Source organism: Scomber japonicus, chromosome 4, assembly GCF_027409825.1.
Source record: "Scomber japonicus isolate fScoJap1 chromosome 4, fScoJap1.pri, whole genome shotgun sequence".
Taxonomy (NCBI): Eukaryota; Metazoa; Chordata; class Actinopteri; order Scombriformes; family Scombridae; genus Scomber; species Scomber japonicus.
In genome coordinates this window covers 15,499,635-15,526,335 of record NC_070581.1, presented here as the reverse complement: position 1 = coordinate 15,526,335, position 26,701 = coordinate 15,499,635, and the positions used below count along the sequence as shown (strand labels likewise).

The window sequence follows — 26,701 nt, the reverse complement described above, 5'->3', positions numbered from 1 at the left end:
TCCCATCACTACGCAACTCCTCCTCCTGTATTGCTTCTCTCTCTTTCCCAGCTTTTACTTGGCTTAGCTCAGGAAGCCTTTCAGCCTCTGTAACATTTTTCAGCCTTTCAAAGAATATATTGACAGACTGCAGGTGTATATCCTCTTCGCTGCCCGAGAGGACACTCTCCATTCCACCAATGCCATGTTGGCTGAGGAAATGCTCCACAGGTGAGCCCTCACTGTCTAGGGGCCCGTCAATGGGGTTGTCTGCCTCTGAAAGGCCTGCAGTTAGGTCAACTTTCTGAGCCCTTTTAGCAAGAATAGCCCCTGTATCATCAATGTCGCTCATCCCTGAGTCTTCCAAACCTGCCAGTGACGGAGGAAGCAGGTTGCACTCCTCGCACTCTTGAAAAAAACAGTCCCAGTCACGGTCACTGATCTCCACACTGTACTCTAATTCTTCCATTTTGACATAGACGGTTCAATACAACCTGCGAAACCAATCAAAATGCTATTATTCAAACCTAATCACTGTTAGCAGCATCATAAAATTATACACACACGGTAATTTTTCATTAAATTAAATTTTTCATAGGCACAGAATACCAAAATATCATTATAAACATGAACAATTGAACCCTAAACTGCCACAAGATAACTTAATCAACAGATTAATAAAGCCATTTGCACAATTACAAAAAAAGAAGCATGTAGATTTTAATTGTACACAATTTTGCAGCAAACATTTAAATATGTAAAAAATGAAAATAAAATGCAACAATTTGTAAATATATCTCTGGTAATGTGATGTAATGTAAAATAATGTAATGTAATGTAATCTGAACTCAACGAGTAAACTAAAACAATTGAAATTTAAATTAAACTATTAGTACACTAAGTATGATAACAAACAAGTATTGTTGTTTTTTTCCGTGCACTTCTAACCGTTTACACATGTACTTGTACATTTATGTATTTATATTTCCTACCTGCCCTGCTTGAGCTGTGATCCTGGTCTACAGGAGTTAAGATCTACTAGTCTGTAGCCTGAGCAGCACCATGTTGTATGCCCTGTGGTGCTCGTGCATGAGTACGTAGAGTGACAAGCCCCATGATTTGATAAATATAGAGCAGTGCATCTAGTCACGTAATATACGCAGTGTTCTTACGGCAGTCATCTCCAACAGAGGGATAATGTTTCTGAACTTTAAATAAACTCTCCACTAGCAAATGTATAAAAAAAGTTCAACAGGATTTCTAATATTACTATTGTGTTTGATACATGTAAAAATCTGTAGTAAAACTGGTCATGGTGAAATGTTGTTGTTGTTTGGCTTTTATTTTTTTCTGTACATATCATAATCTTTAATTGTGATACTGTGTTCAAAACGTGCAGCACCTACAGTGGCGTCCCTGGCAGCTGCAGTGGGTTCCAACAACAGCCAGGCCTTCCGCAGATATGGGGATCATGCGAGGTGTGTGTCAGTCAGCTGATACCTCATTGATGTGATGTCATGGGGGTGACAGTGGATCTGTATCTTTCCTGTGCACCCTTGCCAGACTCTGCTGGAGAACCAGAACAACAGGGGAGATGAACCCAGGGGTACATCATGTGAGACTCATAAGACAGACAAAAAAATCAGTTCATTAGTAAGTTTAGATAAGTTAATTTCAGTCACCGAACTAAAATACACATATACAAACAAAGCAAGCAATCATATGTCTGTGTTCCATATCTTTCATCTCCACCAGAACTACTGACAAGCCAAAAGGGAAAAACAAAAGTAAAAAAAAATTAATACATTAATAATAAGCAGTTTCCTACCAAGAATGCGTAGGCTGAAGCATTTACTGAAAACACCTACACTTCTTCCATTAGTAATTCAATAGATCCCATTGCACATAATGAACACAAAACATTCACAACAATTGGCTACATACATAACACATACACAACAATACAGTGAAAATACACACATACATGCATGGCGAAAAAATCCCCAAAAGCACCAAGTCTCCCACAAACAAAGCAATCCACCACAAAGTTCACATGTACAATAATATCTATGCCTCAGTTTTATATTTGTTAATCATCCTATATTGATTTAAAAAAAAAAAAAAAAAAAGTTCCACAAATTGACTCCCTCAAGTGATACACATCTTCACCTCCAATTTGTTCTAATCTTAGTTTTTGTAAACATGCAGATTCCTATTCATTCATAATGACGGATTCGCATTTGGAACAGCCACTGGGTACAGTCTTGAAGAATCTTATTTATAACTATTTATAACTACATAAACTGTACAATTTTAAAGTCCATCGGATCTCTGAATTTGAGAGTAGGTGAATTTATGAATAATATGTCAGTTTGTTCATGGTAATCAGCTTGGTTTACAGTTCTTATAGCTCTTTTTTGTAGTATAGAAATTGGATTTGTAATTGCTTTGTATGTTTCTCCACACAGTAGGTAATATTAGGGACTGTTAATGAATGGGACAATGTGTGTGATAAATTTGGATTGAGGAAATATTTTGTTTTATGCACTATTGCTATGGTCTATGGATATTTTTGTTTTAACATACTTTAAATGAGGCTTCCAACATAGTAGGTGGTCTATGACAACTCCCAAAAAAATGTTTTCATAAACCCTTTCTATTTCAACATGATTTATCTTGAGTTGTACTTGATTGATTCATTTTTTTTCCATTAACACATTTTAAATGTAGTTTTATCAATATTTAATGACAACCTGTTTATATCAAACCATTGTTTTAAAGTTTTGAATTCTGTTTCCATTGTACCCAGAAGCTGCCCAAAACCCTATAAACACACCAGAACACTATAAATTTGTGTCATCTGCAAACAAAACACATTTTAGTAACTTGGACACAAGTTAACTAAAACAAGTTAACACACAAATATCATTAATATACAGTATACAACTTTGGGCACAGCACTGAACCTTCAACAAGGCGGACTTTTATAAGGGGTTTATAAGCTGTAATTAATGGATATATTAATTGTTAATAATTCATCAGTCTGTCATCAACACAAGGGTATTCCACTACATTAAGACATTAAATCTGACATTATCAATCTTTAAAAGTTGTTAATTAAAAGATTTTGGTCTGAATTCCCTGCAGCTCTTTTCTAGAAGTGGTCGTGGTTTATTTGAGAGATCTTCCTGATGAATTAAAGGGGTAAATAAAAGTCAAAGTAAACTATGCCAGCTGAATTACTTTTTCACAACTTAGCAACCAAAATAATTTCCTTATAAATGCATTATTATCAATAAAGCATTGATGGATTATTTACTAACTAATATGTAAATAGAACTAATCATGTCTTTATAAAGTATGCTTTACTAGAAAGCAGCACACAAAAGTCTAATGTGCAACAAAATAATTTAAACTAAAAACTCCACTTATTCAGAACTTATGAGATGCAGTTGAAAGCTCTGAAAAGCTACTAAATAGACATTTGAGCTTAGATTATTATATCATATAAGAAAGATTATTATTTTATAATATTATTGTATATTGTTACACAACACTGTTTCCAAAGCTAAAAAATGGTGACCCATGTCCCAAATTGACTGCTTGTTTTCTTTACTTGCGATCTTTTCCTGCTGTCTCTTTTTTCATTTGATTAATCAAAACTTCAGTGGAACTGTTCTCTAATGTTCTTACAGTTTAATCTTTAAATCAGCAAATGCACATTTTGGCGATTGCTGGGAGCCAATTGCTACATTACCCTCTCAGGCAGTTGAAACTAGAGCACAGATGTCAGGCTAGAATCAGGGCTTGTTTTCTGCTTGAATGTGAAATGCACCATTAGGGAGAGCGGCTTATCTGAAGAGGGAATGAGCCTTTGTTTACAGCTATCACTGAGGACAATGTGATTACGGGGCCATCGTTGCTGTCAAAATGTCATTGACACTAAAAGATACCAAGATAACCTATCAGTCCTGATCTCATTATCAACTGTTAAACTGTACTTAACAGATGCCTAATGTGCCTTAATTGCTGTGAAATGTATGGATTAATGATGATGGGGTCCCAATGGTAATTTAAAATGGAAACCCATGTTTTACTGCTCTCTGACTGTGCTGTTGACTATGCTGTGAATTAATTATATCTAAATAGGTGATATATTGGTAGCTTTTTCCACAATATATTTGCAGTATGTTAAACTATTGGCATTCAAGACCATAAAATATCAAATTTTGATAATTCTTGCTTTAGCCAGATCATTTCTTTGCGGTGTAACTCTGCATTCTGAATTTGCATCTAACACTGTCACAGGTTGTAATTACAGCCTTTATTTGCCTAATTTTCATCACTATAGATATTTATGAGAAAACAGACCCTCTAATTAGCCAAACCACAGCCTGGGCTGTGTGCCCAAGAGGGCCCTCTCAATTCATCAGCTGTGATAAAGGGAGACAAGCCAGGGCCTGTGTGGCTACTGCACCTGGGGCAGCGGGCCGTTTTGACACGGGTGGGATTCTGTTTCCATCAACAGGATTAGGCTCTTATGAGTCAGTTCTTGGACTTAAGATCACCCTAATTGTTTACCATGTCAGCCCTGGCAATTCAGCGTCAATTAAACAAAGCCCAGTAAACAGACACATTCAGCACCAGCTCAGTGTGATGTTTAAACATAGAAAAGTTTGTGTATGGTCCCGTTACCAAGCAAGCATCCTTAGTTGGTGGCATCTTTTGTGTCAAACAAGGGTGCAAAGTCTTAATTATGGCAAAGCAAAGGGTAGAAAAACAGAAAAAGTAGACAAAGATTCTTATTTTGGATCTTTGAGTGTTGTTTAGAAAGCATACTGACTGTTTGGCAGTTTTCAAATGCCACACAGATTGGCTCTTCTCTAAGGATTACATTGCTTATAGGTGTAAAACAGTGAGGTTATGATTAAAAAATAAGCTGCACTTAAAAATATATGTTAACATTATTCTTCCTGGTAGTTTTCTGAATGTAAATCTCTCTGCATCTCAATTAAAATGTATGAATTGTTTGTGACACAGCCTCTTTAATTCGTTTTATCATGTTCGGTATTGCATTAACAGGAGCTTAAGGAAGAAAAGACATTTCTTTTTATTTCAGTATTTAAAAATATATAAAAAATGATTCTCATAAATTGTTGCATTTGAATATCTTAAAATAATTTGGGGCATTTTACTGTACATTTACCTCCTCTGTCTCTCCAATACTTTCTTGAATGAGTTAAGTGGGTTGATCTGAGTTTCCTTGTTGCTTTAATGAAATCCATCTGGTCTAATTTAAGTCCTAAATATCTGGTGTTCTGCTACAGTGTTGTCACTCATTGTATCCATATGCTGTTTATCACCAGTTAGTTGTAAATCATATGTTGTATGACCTTAAGTTGAGTAGCCTATACAACTATTTGTTTTTTCTTTATTGATCAAATCTGTATGATTAATGTGACAGTTGATAAAGTGTATATATAAGTCTGTTTAAACAACAAAATTCAATGTTCCTTTATGTTTACTTTTGCAGTGGTACTAAATGCCATCAAATTGTGGTATTGGACTGAATCAACACACTGAGAAATAATTTAGTCCCACTGTGAAATGTAGAATGGTTGTACCTGTGCCTACTGGTTTATCCTCAGTGTGAATCACCTTGAGGCACTCAGGAGGATTATTCGTCCGACAATGGTGAGATTTGATCAGGCGTACTAACAAAGCATTATTGTCCTCACCTCAAATGTCACCCACAACACAGAAGTAACAGTGCACCAAGTTGTTTGGGGATCATGGCAAAATCCACCAAGTCGACTCTGCAGGATATAGACTTTACCTCTGGGCTACCATACCTGCGATTAATGAAAAGAACCCAGGAAGGTTAATTTTGCTTGATTACTCCCACATGCCTTGTTATTTACTGGTTGATGGTGAGGAAGTGACTTACAGGACATTGTCAAACTATCATATTTGACAAGGAGCAGCCCACAAAAATTCATTCGGCCTGCAATGTGTATCGTAGTTGAACTCGCTGACTTCTCCAGTCAGTCACTCCAGTTCTTCCAGTCAACCACATGATGGCGTTTAACAACCACCATTTGAGACAAAACCCTGAGCTCATGCATGTTGCTTCAGTGGAGGTATTGGAAATTTGACATTTAGTGATAGCAACACAATTACAAAACATACTGTTACAAGAAAAGTCCTCCATTTGTTACTTAGTAAATGTACAGAAATATAGCAGCAGGTATCACCACAGTTAAAAGTGGACTCATTGAAAAACTCTTAATATTATACTGTTATTATATTTATTCATTATCATTATCAATGTACATATCATGGTGAAGGTAATTTTAACTTTCACAAGTTGGTAAAACTGCAAAGGCCATCCCTACACACTGATTGTGTAAATATACAAGTGTGTTCACAGGTTTGCCTGAGCTGACCTCATACAGTACCTCTGACGTACTGTTCTTCCCACTACTGTAAATAACACCGAAACATTCACATTGTTTGTCTGTTCCAGTTCATGTATGACTTAATGGAGCAATAGGACTTGATCTAATTTTCAATACAGTTATAATATTATGTATGTTTGCATGACAGACTGCATGTCTGCATGCACACCTGTGCATTAAATGGCATATTTAAAAACTGAAATATTACTATATGCCCCAAAGATCAGCATGCTGTGTATACATAGCTAAACTAACAGCTGCACAAACTAGTCTTTCATGGTGTGCAGTCATCTTTAGCAATATTCACAAACCCAGTGCTGAAGAGCCTATTGGTTACATCTCCATCACCTCCTTCCCCTCCACCATCAGGCATACAACCACATTATTACACATTAGCTAGTGTCAAGGTATTTTTAGACCCTCAGACAGCGTGTTGGATTCTTCTTTCAGTTTCCAGCCTGAAGGCAGTCTGACTCCTTGCACATAAAACAATTTAGCCCATTTTCACCACTTCTTCCCATGAAGTGAAACAAGTGAAGTGATTGTAAAGCAATCTGAGTGAGACCTACACATTAGCAAAGCTGAACAGTGCACAATTAAGGGAGCAGACGTGTGACTTCAGCTATGTGCCCGAGGTGTGGGGTGACCTGACCTGACTCGGCTCTGTCTCTGGTCTCTGTCTGTCCTGACTGCATACAGCCCTGCAGGCCTCATCAGCTGGGTTCATTTGTGAAAGACAGCTGAAACTGTTTACTTCATCTACTTTGAACAGCTTTTTCTGCTATAGTAAAAATATTGCCACTATCTGTTGGACTGTGTTCATACAATGAATCAAACAAGTTCAGTCCAACCTGAAAAATATTTAATTAGTTGTTAATTCACCTTCTGTTACCCTTACATGTCTATGATTATAAAGCATTTTGCATTAGAGTTTTTGTCCATCCAAACTGTGTTTATAACTCTTATAATTCAATTGTTTTTGTTTCAGATATACAATCTGGAACAAAAAAAGCTATTTGCACTCAGGACATCATCATCTTGACAAACAAACGTTGAATAATAATAATCCTAAAGGACTTTTTCCACATATGGTTGATAAAATTATTACAGCATCCAATGTTCCTATAGGGTTTTTAAAAATCTCACCCAATCTAAAGAAGGTTCAATGTGACACCTAAGCCTCCAACTTAACAGGTTCATCACTATATTCATGACTGACATTGGATTTAGTTTGTATTTTATTTCAGTGATACTTGAATTGAATGAAGAATTTTGGTTTCTTTCACCTAACATGTTCACTCTCCTTATAGAATGTGCTCCCTTCCTTGTCTCTGCCTCTGTTTCTCTGCAGACAGGCCACTGAAAAGCTGTTTACTCTGGGTTAACCATATGATTAGCCATGTGAGAAATCATTCTTCACTCGGCAGAGTCAGTGGGTTAATAAGTTATCTGACGACAAAGAGCTGACAACCTCACCACCACAAACCAAGCGATGGCCTTCCTTCCTTTGGCCTGGGTCACTGGGGTTATCAGTGACAAGGCGAACAATAGGAAGTGGTGGTGGCCAATCAAATCACAGCACTGTCACTCACCTCCTGCATGCCTCCACACAGTTCTACAGAGTGTTGCTGGGAAACAGAGCTGTCTGACCACTGCTCTCATCACATGCAATACACAGACTCCTGTGCTGTCACCACTTTAGCCGGCGTGTCACATAGCATGAAGCAGCCCTTTGACCTCTCATTTATTAACACTGCTCACTGCCTGAGGGTGACAACAGTCCTTGTGTCATTGTCCCTTCATAGTACCTGTACAGAACGCATAAATTGCCAACAGAATCCTGGAAGTGACAGCATAAGTGTTGCTGGCAGAATTATGACTTCCAACTATTTCCAGACCTACTGCACCCTACAAATAATTGAGAGGGTGCTGGATTAAAAAAATATGTCAACAAAAAGAAGTAATCTGTACCCATATCTCCACTACAAAGATGAAAAGTGACCTGATGCTTGTATTTTTTTAAAATATATACAATCATGATTTCCAGACATGCCACTGTAGACTGTAGAAATTAAACCATTTATTTTCATGTTTTACAGACTGAATCATGATCACCAGACCTAACTGAATTTTCTCTTTGCCAGATGTAAGCCATATTTTGTCATTTGTTTTGGTTAAAAAAATGACCAGAGTATCTGCAGATTAATTCCATACCTGATATGTTATAATCTACTAAAGTCAGGAACTGTTTCTGTTATCTTTGCCACCATCTTGACTGTACACACCTAGTGGAGATCTGTAGTCTACTGATTGCACTTTGCTACTTATGTTTTGACAGCAGCACTGGAAAGTAACTGAATACATATACTTTACTGCACTTCAGTACACATTTGAATTTTTTCTTGATTGTTTCCATTTCCATTGTATAGTTATTTATAACTTAGCTGTTTAAGATTTGACATAAAACACATGAGTAGCTTAGAGAAAAATGAGCATTGTCAGAGATCGAACTACTCACCACTATATAAAATTTTAAAATGAGCTTAACATCAACCATCAGCTAAGTAGTAAAAAGCTTCTTATGTGTTACTGAATGAGAAATATAGGTCCCAATAATACATAATGTCATACACTATTTTCTTGCTGATGCATTTTGATGCAGATACCTTACTTGTAATGAAGAATTAAATTTAATAAACTTTTTATGTTTGAGTACTTTTACCCCAGTGAACAACCTGAATACCTCTTTCACCGCTGGCACACAGAATTGTACTGTATATAAAGCATTGCTTGAACCCAGTGTTTTTTAAATTTGTCACTGAAAATGCAATAGCCCTATTATTTAGACGTTTCTCACAGCAGACATTCTGACTCGTCACAGTGGGAAAACCACAGCTACTGATAACATTAACAATGACACTTCTGTATTCAAATATCCCAGTGAGCCATGACAGTGAGACAGAGTGAGAGTCTGAAACTGAAGCAGATAAATGGAATCCAGCCATAAACTCTTATCACTTACACCTGTGTTTTTTTCTTGTTTTTTTCCCTTTTCTTACCATAACAAAATATCTTATGTGAAAAGGCCAATTATAAATTTGTTTGTAGTCAATAAACTAGCCATACAAAAACACACACATACCAAACTGTGCTGCCAACTTGGGTAACCTTCACTACCTGTCACTATAGACAAATATTTGGACATTATGGTGACTATGGTGAATTTACAGAATAATGTTTATTCTAAAAAAAATTGATTATGATAGACTATGCCATGAAAATTAGCTTCCAGAGAGGCACACAGTGATGAAATGATCTCATAAAGCTATATTTATATTTCCTCAGTTTTAAACTATTCTTGTCATTTTCAGGAGCCAGTTTAGCATCAAGAAAGATACTGTAGACATGATGTAAATCAAAAGTGGCACCTCCCTCCTTGTAAAAGTGTTATCTCCAGATTTGGGCTGTAACATGATCATGAAGTCAGTTTTCAGGGTGTCTCCTTCCCAGTAAGGAAAAGGCGTACTACACAGGTTGCAACCTTGTCAAAACCAGCCTGTAAATCACAGCTGGGGTGGGCAGCCATGCAATGCACACCCACAGGACTGGAGACTGTTCACAGCAAACCTGAGTCAAATGCCTGTCTGCCTGTGCGGTGCCCTGGTTGCCCTCTGGATCTGAGTCAGCCGGCTGGTGAAAGTGGGCGTTGTGCTGCCGAGGGCATGGGCTGTCCCCTGCGTAACCTCAGTCTGAGCCTCTTAACAGCTTTGTCACTGGCTAGAATGACTAAAAGAGGGTACAAGTCCCTCCCTCTACAGCATAGAAACAGTCACTCCATGACCTACAGTATCTGTGGTTTAACAGCCACATATTTCCTACTCCAAATCTGCAGCTTGTTTGCTTCTTGCTGGTGTGGATCACCCAGCGTGTTAAAAAGATTCTCCCCTGAAACCACTCAATGCCCATGGTTATCAATGGCTGACAACAGAGCCTCGACAGTGAGGTAAACTGCAGAGCCCACCTCCCTAGTTTGTTTAACCACAGCTGGTTGTTTGTGGCTCAACATTTGTTAATGATGCGTCGCTCGGAAACTGAATGGCACATTCTTGCCCTGACACTTCAGATGTTTTTAACTCTTTTGCCATTGAGGTCCAGAAGACTCTGGATCAAGTAGGACTGAAAGGCAGCTAAATTAACACAACCAGTCAGTCAATGATGGCCTTTGCCGCCTGAGAGTGTGGAAGAATTTGCATTGAGGCCGCACCATTCACGCTACAATACGGTGGGTCCCTGACAAGTGCTCCAGTGCTCGTCTGGGTCTCGGGGAGTGAAACTCTCCAAGGAAAGAGACTCTTCACTTGTATGATGTCAGAGGCCAAATGGAGAGCTTAGGTAACAAGAGGCAAGTTGAAGCTTATTTGCTTGGTAGTTGCCATAACAGAAAGGGTAATAAGTAGTATTGGCTGATGTGTTCCCCTTGCTTAATGAGGCACAACAAAAGCAAACGGTCAGAGGTCGGCTTTACCAATGCTGTTAGCTCCCAAAACCTCTCAGAGCTACAACCCTTTCACACTGCAGAATAATCAGCGCTGACTGTTGGGACTGCATGCTTGAATAGGCAGAATGTGTGTAGTCAGGCTCATGCTGCATTCACACAATGTTGGCAGAAAGAGAAGAACGGGAAGACCTCCAGTTATTCCTGTTGGAGGGATTCACATTATTTCAAGATGGCTGATATGAGGATTTTTCTCATCGAGTGTAAGAAATTAGTTAAAATTAAACACATATTCTTATTTATATTTTCTCTGACATTATGCTTTGAAAACCTAATGGATGTTGGACAGACAGGGCTACAATTTTGTAACAGTTACTTTTCACCTGTGAAGATTTAAAGGGGAAGTCCACCAAGTTTACACACATAAAGGTAAGTTTATTCATTGTGGGGAATACCAACCAGCCTGTAAAACAGTTTGCGGGAGCTTTAGAAACAAACAAACAAAAATCCCCTGGTGATGTCACATAGGTTATCTCTTAACGGAGAGCTTTTGTTACAAAGTTTGACTCAGGAGAAAAAAGGATGTGGTCATTAACCACTCACGGAGATCCTATGGAAGAGATACTTTCAAATTGCATTATTATCAGTTCCAGCCTTTTTTTCGAGGTTGCAATTGCAACAGACCATGCCTGTGCTGCATCTGTTTGACCTCCCTTTTTAAATCTGTTTGTTGTCTATTGTATGGAAATTCCTCACTGAGTAGATCAGAACCAGCATTTGGACCCAGAACCTTTTTTTCTTTGGACACCGAGCCAATCACTGACCCACCACACTGCCCAACTGAAGTTAAAATGTAAAAAAGTCTAAATTGGAGTTGTATGGCTTCCCCTGATAACAGTGATTTCCTGCAAAGCTGAAGAAGCGCCAGTAGAAATACACACCTGACAGCTTTTGGACGGTAAATCTATGCCGCTAGTGATGATGATGTCATCATACTCCCAGGGTTCACTGCAAGTTCTCACATAATCTTGAATGATTGGTAAACCACGGTGGACTGTAGCAGTGTTGTAATGCTGGTTGACGCCAGTGCACCCAGGGAAAATATTCACATCTGCAGTTTTTCAGAAATACATGTATGATAAAGATGCTGCAAAATCATCATGGATTTTTTTAAAACTGCATTATTTCATCATGGAACAAATTACCTTAACATACTTTCAGTTCTACCATGCGGTGTTTCACCACAAATGCCGTTTTGCTTTTAATAAAGTTGCCCACACTATAGTTTTTTAGAAAATAAAATACTGAGAGAACCCACAAAAGGTCTCAAGGGTCAAAATATGACTCAAGAAGCTTGGGTAATGGGGAGCAGGGAGAGGGAGGCCAACAAAGACCATATACTTAGGCAACTCAGTGTACTTCACAATTTTAATCAAACTACACAGAGCATGGCATGCTGGGTGAAAGCCTACCCCCACTGTAGCCTGGGAAAGTGCCAGCTTGTCTCGAACACTTCCAAACAATCACTCGTTCCCCTCCTCTACTCTCTCAGAGCTCCCACTGTGTTGTAATATAACCTTAGAAGGGGGTACCAGGGCTGTGAGAGGTTAGTCCTGTCAGTGGGTACATTATAGTAGAAGCTGCGGCATTGCCACATAATATTACTAAATACTAGCTGTCGCTTTGAGGTTGCTGAGGAGAACTGCTCGGTTTTGGCAGGTGGGGAGCCGGGTGGGGCTCAGGCTTTCACAGTAGGTTCTGGTTGATTAAAAGTGTTTCAGCGCAGCGGTGACCGGTGGTACCCAACCGCTTGCCGTGAGGAAACTAACAGCATCATATATTACAGTGATCAGCTGGGGCTTGTGAGTGTTCCCACAACAATCAGAACATGAGAAGGTGAGCATGTGGAGACAGAGATTTAAAGGGGTGAGGTCTTTTTTAATATTGTCTTACTGAAAGGTCAAGAGTCAGTCTCTGTGAGCCTTCAGTGGGTTTATGAGCTCAAGGCTTGGTCACTGCAAATACTCTGTTTAAGGTGATAATTCATTAAGACATTTGCAGTACGTCTCACAGCTACCAGACTCCAACCTGAGCTTGCACAAGTTGTTTGATACTTGAGTCATTGTCTGTGATGTGAGGATGTGCTGTAGTTTCCCTGCTAATAGGTTAAAGGGCCAAGACGTATGTTCCTGGAGTTTATTGTTTTTCAGGTTGATATGTGATGTAATTCCTGTTTAATCAGAGACATAACACATGGCTGATCACATCATTCAGTATGTGAACCAATGTTACACCAATTGAGGAGATAATGGTTGTTTGATCACAAGGTCTCTTAAATCTTTGGGATGACTTTAGAGCAGAACAGATCAGAATAGAACAGAACAGAACAGAGTAAAAGGGAGCAGTACAAAACAAATAGCTTTCTAAACTTTCAATAGTCCAATGCTGCATCCAATGTAGTAGTGACAATGACAACAATATAATCTTGGACTGGACTTTATGGTTAGTACAGATTACCATGGCTATGTGATATATACTGCTGTTTATTCACACAAATGTATGTTCACATTGTACACATATCCAGTATGTAGTGATGCAATAGAATAGAATAGAATAGAATAGAATAGAATAGAATAGAATAGAATAGATTAGAATAGAGACAATAACAATATATGTAAGGCTGTGTTCACACTGCAAGCCAAAATCCAATTTTTAGCCAATCTAGATTGGAACCAGATGGCTCTTATGAAGTCTGAACATTCATAAATCACATGAAATCCGATTTTTGCAAACCAGATGGAATCCAACTTTTGGAGGTAGTTTCAAATCACATTTGGACAGATGTGTCTGAGTCTGAACAGCTCCAAACACTCAAATCGGATTTGACTGTCCTTGACGTCTCTCTACGTCTCTACTCTGCGTCACTCTATGCGACACCAGACCTGCGCTTATTCCCTAGCTAATATCAATGGGGGCAATGGAGGATGTCGAAAACATCAGTCCATGGACAGAGGACTAAACCATATTCTTAATCTTTGGGGAGATGGCTCGGTCCGAGTGAAGCTCGAGGGTTTGTTGTTGCTGTCGCAATTATATGACATCACACAATACACACTAGATGACGCCTCCGCTCCGACGACGTTGCCACAGCAACCTGTCAGATTGGTCATTAATGTGGCCCAGTCTGACTAGAGCCAAATCCCATTTGGACACTTGCTAAAAACAGTGTGGACAGTCAGGCCTAAAAATCAGATTTGAGAAGGAAACAGATTTGAATCAGATTTGCCTGTAGTGTGAACGCAGCCTAACTGCCCTCCATGATTACATATCTGTAATGTCTTTCTGATGTCACACTGCTGTTGGCAGGAGGTGGAAATTTGTTACTGTCTTCCAAAACCCTTATAAATCAACTGTTTTTTCTCATCTGGTTATATTTAGGCACAGAAACTGCATATTTAGGGGTAGGCAAAGACTATGGTTTGGATTAAGGTAACTATTCTGTTCGGAAATATTTGTGGTGATGACTGTTGGTAAGAACCACAAAGTAAACAGTGTTCTCCAGTGTCAAACTTGGATGTTTTGTTGGCCCATCCAACTACTCCAACCTGTCTTCTGTGGACTTTGTTGCTCTATAGCAATATCACAGCATTTGCTCCTTTGTTTCTGGTGGATATATATTCTTGGATATCATAATTACTACGGCTGCTAGATGTTTTTGTGACCTGAATGTAACTTTACTATGTTTTGTTGAGTTGGGTCTATTGTGTAGCAAAGTGCTCATAAATCGTCTGCAGAGTTGGCAAAGCAAATATGTGGAAGTAAGTCTGCTGTACTGGTGGTAACATGAGCAAGGAGACAGAAGATAAAATAATTGTGGCCATGATAACTTTCCTTAATTCTATTACTGAAAACAGAGATGAGTAGGTACAAGCCTACTGAAGAACAGTTTAGAAGGGCTCTGCTTTCACTTGCCCCAACCACTCACTTCCCTCCTCATTTCACCTCAGGCCATATTGTTGATTTTACTCTTACTGTTTCACCTTGATTCCCTGCTGTGGGCCAACCTGCCATGTAAATAACTTCCTTCATGGTGAGAGGGGCTCTCCAGGTAAGATCAGCGTGAGGACAAGCTCTTCTGCTGGGCTGTGACACATGCTTACACACTTTCCCCTTTCTCTGGGAGAAGTTAACATATTTCATTTACAGTCACAGGCACATATGCAAGCAGGCAAGCTTGCTAGAAAGGAGACCACAATCTGTCAGTTGCAAGTATTGTGAATACCTCTAATGTTTTTGTTTGCTCTCTTTGCATGAGCTTCTAAGTGACCCAACTACTATTATAAGCCTTATTGCCATGGTCAAAATAACTAAAATAAGAATCCATAGAAGTAGTAGAGGTGTTTTAGAGTAAAATGTTTTTCTATAGGTCCTTGTTCCTTCTCTCCCTGTCCACAGCTGCAACACAGTTGTGTTTGGGCAAAGCTACAGAAGCAGGACTCAGATATAGACAACCACGCACTCAGGCGCTTCCTGCTGCGTCTCGCTTTCAGTCTGGAGCTATTTCAGAGGTTATTGATGTGTCCGCCAACTGGGAGCTTTCGAAACAACTACCCTGCTGCAACAGGTTACAAGTCCAGCTTCCCGCTCATTAGGCTCTAATTGATTGTAATCCGGCCTTTGAGAAGTACTGTCCCACTATGGGGTTGTTCTACACATGTGAGCGCCCCCACTGTCCCTTCTACTTGTTCACCTCACTCACCAGCAGGGTCTGGAGTACAGACACAATTGGCCCTCTCAGATGGAATCATTAAAGCGGGCGGGATAGCATGGGCTCTTTCATACATCAGGCCTCTGTGGACCAGCTTGAGACCAGGGACAGTGGCCACTCTGCCTTCCCAGTGGGAGACCCCCATCCTGGGCGGGCTATTGTTGGCCTCACCCCTCGACTGGCTGCCTGCAGTTCTGGTTGCATTGGCTTGATTTGTATGCCAAGGTCCTGGACTAAAGACAGCCATGCAGGGGAGCTGGGTCAATATTGGTTTTGAGAGCTTGAGGAAAAATGTCAAAATGTTAAATTCTATTGACTTCCCCCCACTGCTATTTGTTTCTGTGGCAAAAGGCCTAGTGGGCCATTAGTGTAAACAGGGCTTTGTCTTAGGGCTCAGCTTTCAGCAGGAGGCTCACAGTACAAAACCCAGAGATACTGGGTCTTGTCTGCTTTAGAAATGGCTGTGCTGGGGGGCTGAAGAGAGACCTTATAATGACAAAGACAGATACAGAAAACAAACAGTTAAGATCTCCACTGACAATGTTGTAGCCAGCATCTTTGAAATGATTGCAGTAAGTGCTTTTTTGGCATTTGGGAAAATCTGTACAAATGAATGAGTGCTTCAGGTTGATTACAATATTCTTTACTTGCTTTACGAAAAGGTGAATATAATACATAGTATGATACATAGTATGGTCAGATTGATTATTTGGAAATGTGTTGCCTTGCCTTGTATGCTTTAAATATAATATATAAAGTAATGACCTTTCAACATGCAAATTTCACCTCTGTGTCTTGGTTCAGAGGTCTACTGAGTAAAAGTGGAGAGCAGCTGTTTTACAGCAGTACATCCCTTTTGCTCTCAACTATCGCCTATCTCTTTCAGCCCTCCAGGAATATGGGATTCTTTTTAAAATCACTTCAATTAACACAAAGCTATAAAACCATTCTCCTTCAGTGTTTTCACACCTCGTCCTCTTTGCTTTCTCCTTTGGTCCTCCCTGCTTTCTTTTACCTATTTCCCCCTAACTTTATTAGGTGGCAGGCTTTTGTGCTGCTACAACAAGTCATTTCCTCCATGAGCAGACAGGGAGGGAACATGGAAATACTGAGGAAAAAGCACATAAAGGCCTGAAGGGGCAATTCTTTCATTGAAAACTGTAACTGTAAAGTTTTCATAAAAACTTGACTTCCTCAACCTGAATTGGTTACTTACTTACTTACTTACTTTTATATCATATGCTGCAAAATTAATCCTCTTATTACCTCCTATGTGTTCAGTTTTATTACTGCTAATTGCATTACTTAGCATGTTGCCATGCTGGAAACAATGCATATGTGTGAAATCCTACATTACTGCAAGGTGAAACATATCTCTCATTGGGCACTAAAAGACCAGCAAAGGTTGTGAAGCATGCAATCTACATACTTACTGACACTAACCTGTGCTGTCAAGTAGTGTAACAATGTTTAGTTAGCCCCCCTATTTCTCAAGCAAATAACAGTGTGGGTATAGGTGTAACTTTATGTTAATGGGTCACTGGTCAAGAGCACATATTAGAGCAAACAGATCAAATAAAGTAAGATAAAAATTAAGTCTGGTTCTGAAGATTTGTCTTCGAGGTGAATAGAGCAAAAGGCATGCATGCACAGTGCATGTGTGTGTGTGTCTTGTTGTGTGTATAAGCATTTTCTCTAACTAGGTCAAAAGGTTTATTCAATCTCTGTAGACCTGAATGACCTGCTGGACAGGAGCAGACCTGCTCTGCTGCTGCACTAGTCAACAGAACCAGCCAGGCCCTGTCTGTCAGTGAGTGACCCTTTCCAAACCAGCTGGGTTTGAATTCATGCATAACACAGCTGATTCCAGTTAAATAAGAGCTCTGGTCTTCTTTTCAAGGACAAGATGACTGATTCAGCTGTTGAAGGCTATTAAGTGTCACAGGTTAAGAGCAGCAGTGGCAGAGCATTACACCTTTACGTAGTGGTCTTAGTTGAAACTGGGTATTTGTTTGTGCAAATTGGACCATTCAAATGGATGAAAGAGTTATGTTTTTTCAGGCAGGCAAATGTCTGAATGTGACCTCGCACAGCAGTATTTGATGTAAATGTTGCAGTCAGCATGATAACATGATAACTCATGTTTATTAACAACCTTAACATACTGATGAGAGCCAAGCAGGTAATGTTGCTAAAAATTGTCCAGACTAAGAAATCACAGAAACATTTAGAATTTGTTTAAATCACAGGTTTCATTTAGACTTTTGATATCACTGATTGACATTTTGCATTGCTTGCACTAGTAGCCAATATAGCCAATATATATATATATATATATATTTTATATAGTTATATATATATATATACACACACACAAACACTGTATCAGGTAGTTGATCCCTGAAAAATAATAGAAAAACAAGACCTATAGACCCTTTGAACATAAATGCATTATCTGAGTGCTTGTTGTGTTTCATCTTTAACAATTAGCACAGATTAGCGATCAAGATTTAATGATTGTAAAATAATCACTTTGCACAGAGCATGCCTTGCAATATAATCGGGAGAAAATATTATGTTGATGCAAGCAGTAGAAGATGGTTCATAAATCTAATTGATGCTTGACTAATTATAAAAGAATATTATAGTACATGATACACTGAGACACCACAACCATATGCCAGAGATACAGTGGATAAGTATGAGTGTTGCCTGTTTGACTCAGGAGGACAAAAAGCTACAGTACAAGTAGCGAGAAAGGCATATGTCACCACGGTGAGTACGCACATGTGAAAGAAATACAACAGCTGTAAAAAGGGGGCACATGTGGTCACGACATTGCCTCCAAATCCCCATGCAGTCCTACATATGCCAACAAACAACCCACAATTCCCTTCAGTAGCATTGACTTTGCATGAACATATTTGCTCATTTTGATTGCCAACTTTCTGCCAGCCCCTTCTAGTGAGAGAGAAAGCAAACAAGTCTCTCTCACCTTTGGAGCTGCTGTAAACCAAAGACTGAAAGACGCAGAACAAAAGGAGGGGAAAAGAGCAGTCAGAAGATAAAGAAAAGAAGGGTGAAGTTTGAAAGCTTCAGAGTTGAAACAGAGCGAATAAATAGACCATGTTTGTCTCGCCTGCTACTGATACCAGTGGTATAGTCTTTACAACTATGTGGTGAAAGGAAACTGCAAACAATTAGCAAACACAAATAAGTGTAAACAGTAACTGCTTCAAAAATGTTTCTCAAATAAAAGGGCTTTTCTTTATGGGCAAGAATAACTAAGCTGTGTCCAAATAATGATTGTGGGTTTGTGGCTCCTCAGCTTCCTGTGTTTTCTCTCTGTGGACTCTCCTCAGTTATACAGAGTCAAAGGAGTCAAAAGCCAGCCAGCATGTGGGATGAAATCGTTGCCCACTGTGAGCGTTGCCCAAGGGATTTGTTGGACAAAACCCGACTCTAACACCTGACACCTCACTGTGAATGATCCTCTAAAGAGTGTACATCCTCCTCACTGACGCTAAATCAACTGAGCCATTTACACACTCAGCTCTTAGATGATGGAATGGGTTTGTCTTGTCTTGTTTTAGCTATGCGTGTAAGAACTGTATTTCAAGTCTCAAGGTGGATTTTAATGACACTCTCTCAGATTCAATCAGAATAAAAATGTATTGATCCCTCAGTGCTTCAGTGCAATTTGGTTTCATACCTTCAAACTGGAGGCTTTTTTTCGTGAAGTAATGTCTTTCTTGTGTTAGGGTTAGGGTCACACCCGGATAATAATAGATAATAGAATAATAATAGAATGTTCTTGTGTTGATCTTACAGATTTCTAAAGGGTTTGGTACCCATTTTGCACTTTTTGATGCATGAATTGAACCTGAAAAATCTCCACAATATAAAATAAAAGGGAAAATTCTGTGAAAAATCAAGTGAAGGACTTAGAATAGACAGGATGACATTAGTCACCTGGAAACTCAAGCTACGTCTCTCACCCAATAAAATGACATCATGAGAAAGCACCTGCTTGTAGGAAACAAAACACACTGTGTGCCCAGGAAACAGCTGCCCATCTATTGTTGTCTGGAGTTTTGGTTTATGGACAACATGAACCTCTCAACAAAGCCAAGTCCTTGCAGATGACAATGGCCTAAGTAGGAGGCAGAGTGAAGGGCATGCAGTGTTAAATGAAGTGCAATGTCAGCCTTTTATGTGTTTTTATTGGGCAGTCGAGTGGATGGTGCAGCTCAGTAGGGGCTGCAGTTAAAGAGGAGGGAAGATTCTTACACACATAGGTGTCTATCCTGCTATCAGACCTGGTCACAATGATGGAGGTGTCCAGCAGAGGCAGTGACATGGTCCATGAACTCACTGTGTGTACACAAACACATGTATGTATTCATACACAGGCTTGTATCATTGTTACAACATCAGTGGGGATGCTGAGGATTTGAAAAGGTTTTCTGGAACAGCGAAGACTGTATTCAGACTGTCTTCAGCACTGAGGAGGTGTCAGTGCATAAAGCCCTAGCAAAGAACTTGAACCTGCCTCAACTTTTGACAGATTGCAACCCAACATTATGTGGAAAGGCATTACATTTAGCGATATAAACACACACGTTCCTGATGGCTTTCTAATGGTAACAGAGTATGATTACGTCACGAAAAAAGATAAAATGATAAAAACTTCTAGACTATTATGGTCTTGATCAATTTTGAAGCATCACACATATAACAGCTTCACAGATTTCATAGAAACCTCAAGATCTAACTCATTGACTCTTGAAGCATCACAAATGACAGTCAGTAATATGCACAGACAGTGTGTGTATCCAGTGTGTAACCAGTATGATCCAGACCAAGCCAATCGATCAATAACAGGATGATCAGCCTGATAATCCTCTCCAGTGTAACGTGTGCAGACAAACACTTGTAGTATCCCGTACTTAACTTTATGCTACAAGAGGATCACCTATTTCCAGTCAGTGAGTCAACATTTGAAGAACAGAACAATGACTCCAAAGCTCTTCCAGTGCATAATTTATGTTTTGTTTTGGGTTTTATGCTAAATACCTCACATGTAGTAACTTGTGTTCTTCTTAGCCTCTGAACTTTGTCACATTCAGTTATAAACATGCAATACATGCAAAGACCAAAGCTGGATGCTATTACATTAAGGCATTACTCTTATATGTACTGAGGGAGGCACTGTTGGATTTGCTGGATCATCAAGAAGCATTTCCAAAACAGTGATTCAGAGATCCTGAGAGAAATATCTGTGATGAGCCTTCAAACAGCTTTCATGAGTAACCTGGCAGACATATATTTGTTAAAAAACATAAAAATATGATTAATGTCAAACTCATCAAACAATGTGAATATAGGACTTACATCTGCAGTTTTCTACCTTGATGTACTGAAGGTGTTTAAGAAGAGCTTTAAAAAAAATCTTAGCTTTTATCACTATTCAGCACAGGATTAAGTGTGTTTTGAGTCAGAAAACTGGTATAAAAACTAACTCACAGTGCTTCTTTTTGCACACAATGAAGAAGCTGATCCACTAATCCAGCACCACAGGTGCACAAATACCTGTGTAAGCAGAGTTAGCTAATACTGATAAAAGCTCTTGGAGGAACAAAAAAGGAACAAGGAAAAGTTCCCACACTGACTGTTTTGTTTCTCTCTCTGTGTCCTTTTTTCTTTTTTTCAATCCTGCCAAAATGTAAAGCAGTGTGCCAGCTATGAATGAAAAAAATGATGGGGGAGGGAAAAAGAATACAGAAAAACCAACACTGACTCGTGTAACTCACCTGTTGGTGAGAGTTTTTGTTTTGTGTTCATTCAGACAGCGGGTGGCTGGGCGGCCCCTCCCTGAGGCAGCGCTGGTTCCCAGGTAGAGAGAGGAGAGATGGGAGGAGAGTTCCCACCACGCTCCCTAACCGTTCTCACCGCAGCTCATTGGTCACATGTTGCCTCATCGCTGAAACACGACACTCTTCCAGCAGTGCAGGCAGGTGTATGAGGCCACAGCGCAGAAAGAGCTGATAAGTGTATGTGTCAGACTTGAGGACAAAGAGACGTGCATAGAGGAGGAGGAGGAGGAGGGTGATGAGCAAGTTTCACCCAGCTTTGTCATACCTTCAGACACTCAAAGTATCATGCATGCATGTCGTTGAACGCCTTGTTTGCAGGCTGTGTGTGTGGGAGCATTCACCTCACCTTTGCCTTTGTATTTTGCAGCTGCTCCACTAACCTGAGGACAGGTGTACACAAACACTGGATATTTTGCCAATACATAGGCAAATGAGCCTCTTAAATGAAATGTTGGTGGTTCCCACACAACTATTCACAATCACTGGTTTGTTAGAGGGAAGCTGGGAAAGAAAATGGTCTGTTTTTCATTATTTGGGCTGTCCATCCTCACTACGCTGGCATTTTTGACAAGGAGTGCTCAGAACTGTCTTTTCCCCTGTTTTTCTGTATCTATGTAATTCTTGAGTACATCAACATTTTTAAATTTGGTTACATTTTTTTTTTAAATGTTGTCCACCAATTCGGTTAACAGAAAGAAAACAGAAAGCGGCAGCAATTAAAATTCCCAAAAATCACAAAATGTGGAGCATTTTATCAAGGTTTCTGTTCCAGTAATCATCAGGACATTTTAAAGCATCTGACTCATACAGGTGAACTGTTTCTGTTTTCAGTATGAAATGGAATAAAACTAGAACCAAAGTTATTTGTTCTTTTTACCCCTTTAGAAAACTGTTTGAGGTCAGTGCAAGGTGTGCGGTTCAACAAGTCAGTCATGCACTATCTCATTTCAGGCTAATGCTTATTTCTGAATGGAGAACAGGTATACAGAGATATGAGTGAACTTGCTCTGCACCTGGGAACGTCATGAACCCCTGGGTAGCTTCCTGAAGTCAGTGCCTATCACAGTATATCACTTCAATAATGCACAGTGATAGCTGACTTCCTGGTATGGGTTTCGACAAGGCAGAGGAACAGGCAGGTCCCCAGCTGGAGACAAGTTTACTGTCACCTCAGTCTGACTGGTGGAGTATATAGCTGGTATAAACCATTTATCCCACAATAATCCTCCCCTTCCCTCCTTGATACTTAGTTTTAGCATTGCATCCCTGACGGTGTCATCAAGAGCATAAAAGCAGGAAGTGTTTGTTCGGTAAATCTTTTTGAAACTTGAGGAAGATTGAGGTTTAGTATGGTGAGTAACATTACCCAGTATTTTACTTATTTGATATAAGCAGGAAACATTATCTAATGTGACCTAACCATAGGTGTTGCTGATATTACGTGAGTTATTTATGATTAGTTTAGCATCCCCTGAAGGAAGCACTAAGTGGCTAGTTTTTGTGTGACTGTTACTGTGGAGTAGACTGGTCTGTTTTTTGGCAGTTTGCTCCCCCAGACAACATCAGCAAAAATCAGCAGAATCCCTTATGGATAGAGGCTCTCCATTTTGACAAATAAAAGCATGGATGGCTCATGTATTAACTGGGTCACAAAGTATCGACTGATAGTCTACTTTTTTTCTATTTTGACTACAGTTGCCCGTTCCACTTTTCTCATTGATTAGATAACAAAAAATGATGTAACAATGCTGTGACAAAGTGTTTGATGGCTGCGAAGGGAGACCCTACAGAAATGGAGGTACTGCTGGAGGTGTGCTGTTGTCAGTAAAACATCTCATGATTTCATCTGCATATGCCCCCCTGTGAACACAACTGTGTGATCTGTTTAGAAAATTTCCGTTTTATTATTATTATTTTGTTTTAGAAATGCTTCACTATCCCTTTTTTACAAAAGGGGAACATAATGATCATAACGTATTTTCTTTTCTGTCCCTCTAGGGCTTCACTGACTGCTTTGCAAATATGATTCTTGCTCCTACAGGACCCTGAATTGCAGGAATGGAGGTACATACGTGTCAGGCCACCTTGCCCAACGCTACCTGAGTCCATCACCCTTTACTGGACCTGAGTGCCAGTCCCCTCTCTGACACCCTCTGCATTTCCAACCCCTGGTGCAATCTGCTTGCCAAATCACCCAAGATGCACCTTTCTTCCAGTGCAGCTGCCCCAGCAGTTTCAATGGCCTGCTGTGCCACATCCTGGACTATTCCTTTGTCGGAGGGTTTGGCCAACACATCACCCCATCTCCGGAAGTGGAGGTGAGCTGTGAGATTCGTCAGTGTGACGAGTGGGCAGGGAACCACATCCGCGACTTTCTGTGCAACAACCATGCCTGTGGCTTGGATGGAGGAGACTGCTCACTTAATTATGATGAACTGTGGCAAAACTGCTCTGCAGCTTTGGAGTGCTGGCACTGCTTCAATGATGGGAAAAGCGATGGCTAGTGCAACAGCCCCAGATGTCTCTATGATGGCTTTGATTGTCCATTGTCAGGAACAGGAAGGACAATGCAACTAAGTCTAGAAAATGGAGACAAATGTCAGAATATTAACCCAGTCTCCTTCCTCTCTTTCAGCCCTCTGTATGACCAGTACCTACTGCAAAGACCACAGTACTGACGGTCACTATGAACAGGGCTGCAGCAATGCAGAATATGAATGGGACAGCCTAAACTGCACCAACAACATGCCAGAAAAGCTGGCAGAAGGTCATCTAGTTCTAGTGGTCCATATTCCCCCAGAACAGCTTAAAAAGCATTCTTCATCAGAGATCTCAGCAGCGATCTTCACACTGATGTGGTCGTCCGACGTGATGCCAAAGGAGAATCGATGATTTTCAGTTACTACAGCCATTAACAGGACCTGGTTAAGCACAACATGCTGAAATGCTATGCATATGGCTGGCCTGGAATCCCAATGTGCCATACACTGAAGCTGTCACCAGTATGTAATTTAAAGTTTTACATTAAAAATGATCACCAAGTTGAAATCCTAAATAACACACATGGGGCCTGATTTACTAAGATCCCAAATAGTGGGTACTAATGCAATAGATTGCGCTTTTCGTTTGCGTGTGTTTTGCGTGTGATCTACTAAGAATAACTATGTAAATGAAAACAGGAGCAACAGGGTGGAGACAGCAGTATTTAAATGAGGGTTTTGTGTCTTTATGGAGAGTTTGGACGAGCAGAAAGCTGCAAGAGCAAAATGAAATGTGATCAGGTTCTAGTGGAAGAGGTTAACAAATATATTGAGTTATAACAAAAACAAATATTACCCGAAATCCCGACATATGGGAGAGTATTTATGACAAAGTCAATGTTAGTAAAACCAAAAATATTCCACTCCAAAAATATTAACACGGGTGGAAAAAATCTGTCCTATGCGTGTTCTGTCATTGTGCCTCCTTCTCCTCCTCTCCACAGTCATCAGCAGTCATCTGATCAGTCAGCCGGTTAATACCTGCCCTTTACAGGTATTATTTATAGACGCAGTTAGCGTCAGAAAAAATACCTTCAGGTTTGGTGAATCACGATTCGTGTGCTAAATAACATATTTGCATTTTCTCCTCCCTGTATTTTGCACACTGGGTTGCATATTCATTATGGCAAACGTACTCAATGGTAAATAACTATTTTGCACATTTGAAAGACCCAAACCTCAGTGCTAGTAGATCAGCTTGCATATTTTCTGTGGGTGATGTCAAGTTTGCACACGTTTTTACACACGCAAACTTTTAGTATATCAGGCCCCATCATGGACTCCAGGTGTGAGACCTACTCCCACCACATCAAAGCTTGATCACATGCATGTAGTCTTCCTGGGCTTGGCTGCTCTAGGTTTCATCTGCCTTGGTGTCCCATAAGCACAGCCAGCTCTGGTTCCCTGAGATATTCAAAGTGTCAGAGTCCATCAAAACGCAGAAAACCAGTGGAAGAGAATTCTTTAGGACTCAAGTAAGTAGACTTTGAGAGTAGGAATATGAAGACAGCTGTTTTTTTAAAGTCAGCCTCAAACTGTGTGTTTTTTGACCTATCAGTATACTGAATTATGTGTCTTTTGTATTTGATGTCATGACTAACTTCTCACACCACTTCTCAACAGACCTATGAAAATCTCTGATGTAAATCTTATGGATGACAATCAAAATGAATGGGGTGATGTTGTGTTTTTTTTTCAGTTGGAGTAGCAAGCCTCAACTCATTACACTCTTCTCCCTTCCTCTTTTAGCTGGTTTCATTCCCCTGATGATTGCCTCCTGCAGCTGTGCAGGACCTGGGACTGGTGAACAGTGAAGAGGAAGAGGATCCTTCAGCAGAAATCATCTCCGACTTTATTTACCAGGGGGCCAACCTCCACGACTAGACTGACCGCACAGGAGAGACTATTTTTCACGTGTACAAAGGGAATTTTCAGGCAACCATACTACATTCATGGTTTCCTTTGTGTTTGGTCCTGCCTGCAATGTGTCTCAGATTTGCACAAAGAACAACAATTCAACTGTACTGCTGAAACGGTCTGTTGTGACTGAATTATGATTAAATCTCATCTCATTAAAGCAGACACATGCAGACCTGTTGATGCAGATGGAAGCTGAGTCAGAGACACACAAGCATATGACTGTATGTTCACATATGTACACACAGTAAATTGAGTCACCCTGGTTAAGTCTTTGTCTACACTGAAACAACAATGAAAGGAGTGTAGTTTTTAGTTTATTGGATGTGATTTATTTGGACAAATATTTAGTATGAGGTAATAAAGCTCATTTCTGTCATTTTTGACTTGGCTTTGCAACATCAGCTCAAAATTGTCACCCTGCTCATTGTGGTCTGGCATGACTTGATATGCATATGGTTGCGTTGGATGTCAAGAATTGTTTCTGTTGCTTCCTCACACTCACTCGAATAAGTGCAAACATTGTGGAAGGATTGAGGTAGGGAGTTTACACAATTTAGTTTATTTAGCACACCTATAACATTTCATGAAAACAGGAAGCTGTATGGACATAATTTTTTATATTAACCATAAATATAAATTTTCTCTCTAAATACAAAGGCTGTCAA

At 39.8% G+C, this 26,701-nt stretch overlaps 1 long non-coding RNA gene and 1 pseudogene across 1 annotated transcript; both read left to right on the top strand.

Moving 5' to 3' along the window:
• Positions 1 to 23,597: 23,597 nt before the first annotated feature.
• LOC128357580 (neurogenic locus notch homolog protein 1-like) lies at positions 23,598 to 24,518 on the top strand (annotated as a pseudogene).
• A 42-nt stretch (positions 24,519 to 24,560) lies between these two features.
• Positions 24,561 to 25,880, top strand: LOC128357797 (uncharacterized). Its single transcript, XR_008321225.1, has 3 exons — positions 24,561 to 24,578; positions 25,475 to 25,591; positions 25,866 to 25,880. It is a non-coding gene; the product is annotated as an uncharacterized LOC128357797 (long non-coding RNA).
• Positions 25,881 to 26,701: the final 821 nt, after the last annotated feature.